At 57.4% G+C, this 2500-nt stretch overlaps 1 non-coding gene across 1 annotated transcript in view; it reads right to left on the reverse strand.

The window, feature by feature from the left end:
* The window catches only part of LOC126197181 (small subunit ribosomal RNA), a 1909-nt gene extending 1148 nt beyond the window's left edge, over positions 1 to 761 (reverse strand). Inside the window, exon 1 of the ribosomal RNA XR_007539571.1 lies at positions 1 to 761. This exon is cut by the window's left edge and continues 1148 nt beyond it. This is a non-coding gene — a ribosomal RNA (small subunit ribosomal RNA).
* Between the last annotated feature and the right edge of the window lie 1739 nt (positions 762 to 2500).

Below are 2500 nucleotides of genomic sequence, written 5' to 3' on the forward strand. Positions count from 1 at the left end.
ACGCACGAGGCGGTCGCACGCCTTCGGCTCGCCCCACCGGCAGGACGTCCCACGATACATGCCAGTTAAACACCGACGGGCGGTGAACCAACAGCGTGGGACACAAATCCAACTACGAGCTTTTTAACCGCAACAACTTTAATATACGCTATTGGAGCTGGAATTACCGCGGCTGCTGGCACCAGACTTGCCCTCCAATAGATACTCGTTAAAGGATTTAAAGTGTACTCATTCCGATTACGGGGCCTCGGATGAGTCCCGTATCGTTATTTTTCGTCACTACCTCCCCGTGCCGGGAGTGGGTAATTTGCGCGCCTGCTGCCTTCCTTGGATGTGGTAGCCGTTTCTCAGGCTCCCTCTCCGGAATCGAACCCTGATTCCCCGTTACCCGTTACAACCATGGTAGGCGCAGAACCTACCATCGACAGTTGATAAGGCAGACATTTGAAAGATGCGTCGCCGGTACGAGGACCGTGCGATCAGCCCAAAGTTATTCAGAGTCACCAAGGCAAACGGACCGGACGAGCCGACCGATTGGTTTTGATCTAATAAAAGCGTCCCTTCCATCTCTGGTCGGGACTCTGTTTGCATGTATTAGCTCTAGAATTACCACAGTTATCCAAGTAACGTGGGTACGATCTAAGGAACCATAACTGATTTAATGAGCCATTCGCGGTTTCACCTTAATGCGGCTTGTACTGAGACATGCATGGCTTAATCTTTGAGACAAGCATATGACTACTGGCAGGATCAACCAGGGAGCTGCGTCAACTAGAGCTGAGCAGCCGGCCGCCCGGGAGTGTGTCCCGGAGGCCCGCGCGAACACGCAAGCGTCCGCTCAATTATTCCGCAAACAGGAGGAGGCTGGGCTCCCCTGCACGATACACCTCGAAACCCTCTCAGGTCCCGGCGGCGCGCAGCGCCGTCCTAAGTACTTGGTCGGGTTCGAGAGAGGCGCAATCGCCCGGAGATAGGCGAGTAGACGCTTTCAGTGCGACCACCCGTGCTCCCAACTGAGCTTGCCGCTGCCGACAGAGGCCCGGGAGCGTGCTGTCGTGGTGTTGCCGGCGGGAGACAACACGCGGCCACAAACAGTGGCCGGGCAGCTCCAACGCCAGCGCCACAGAGGGGCAGAGCCCCACTTGGGTGCCAAAGCGAACTCTCCCAGCACAGCGCACGCGCCAACACATCCGCACAGCTGCGATACAAACCACCTGCGAGAACCGCGGGGGCGACCGAGCAGCAGACGGCGTCGCGGCGCCGAGTGCCGGGCGGCGGCGCATCCTCAACGCACACAGTCCTCAATCGGACCAGCACACTGCAGATGTCCACCGCGCTTCGCACCGGGCCCGCGAGGACCCACTTTGGCCGCACGGCGCCGCGCGTTGGGTGCGCCGGCGCGCAGCTGCGCCGCCTGCCGCGTCCGTCGGCCGGCGCGCCTGCCACTGGGCGCCCCCACCAGCCGGCTGTAGCGCGTGCACCCACGCAGCGCGCGGCCAGCACGCCGGGCGCTCCCCCCTCACCGGCCGGGGACGGTCCCACCCAGCCACCGCCGCGTATCGCTTCATACCCACATGCCCACTCACGTTCGTGGGTATGACGGGTGTCGCTGAAGCAACCAGTTAATACCTGTACCGATTGTCGCAATCAATGATTCACCTCCAGCGTATACAACCGCGCAACAACGGATTTCCAGTTCATTTGCGTAACTTGGGCAGCAAACGTAGACGTCCATCTACATTTGCAAATTCAGTGGGTCTTGCATGCCTGGATGATATGCGTCACGACACGCCACATCAGCCCACATACATGCTGCGACGTATGCACGAGAGAACACGTGGAAGGTGGCCCGCGTACGTATGCGAATGCCATTGCACAGCTGCGAAGCTCATTGAACACGCAAACTCCCGCCTGACGAACTAGAGGCGACAGGGGAGCGATATAAGTCTTACAGCAGTACACATTACAGTGGATAGCGGGACCATGTGGAACGTACGCACCACTCGCTAGATGTTGTGAGGGTACGCACCGTAACATGAATCAATACGCAGGACACCAGAGAGTGCGAGCACTGACCTATGTTGAGAGGGTTGCGATTAGGCAACGCTACATGAATGTTTCAATTCATATAACAATTACAGGTTAGGTTAGGGCCCAACGTAGGTTAGGTTAGGGCCCAACGTAGGTTAGGTTAGGGCCCAACGTAGGTTAGGTTAGGGCCCAACGTAGGTTAGGTTAGGGCCCAACGTAGGTTAGGTTAGGGCCCAACGTAGGTTAGGTTAGGGCCCAACGTAGGTTAGGTTAGGGCCCAACGTAGGTTAGGTTAGGGCCCAACGTAGGTTAGGTTAGGGCCCAACGTAGGTTAGGTTAGGGCCCAACGTAGGTTAGGTTAAGGCGCAACATAGGTTAGGTTAAGGCGCAACATAGGTTAGGTTAAGGCGCAACATAGGTTAGGTTAAGGCGCAACATAGGTTAGGTTAAGGCGCAACATAGGTTAGGT

This window comes from Schistocerca nitens, chromosome 7, assembly GCF_023898315.1.
Source record: "Schistocerca nitens isolate TAMUIC-IGC-003100 chromosome 7, iqSchNite1.1, whole genome shotgun sequence".
Classification (NCBI taxonomy): domain Eukaryota; kingdom Metazoa; phylum Arthropoda; class Insecta; order Orthoptera; family Acrididae; genus Schistocerca; species Schistocerca nitens.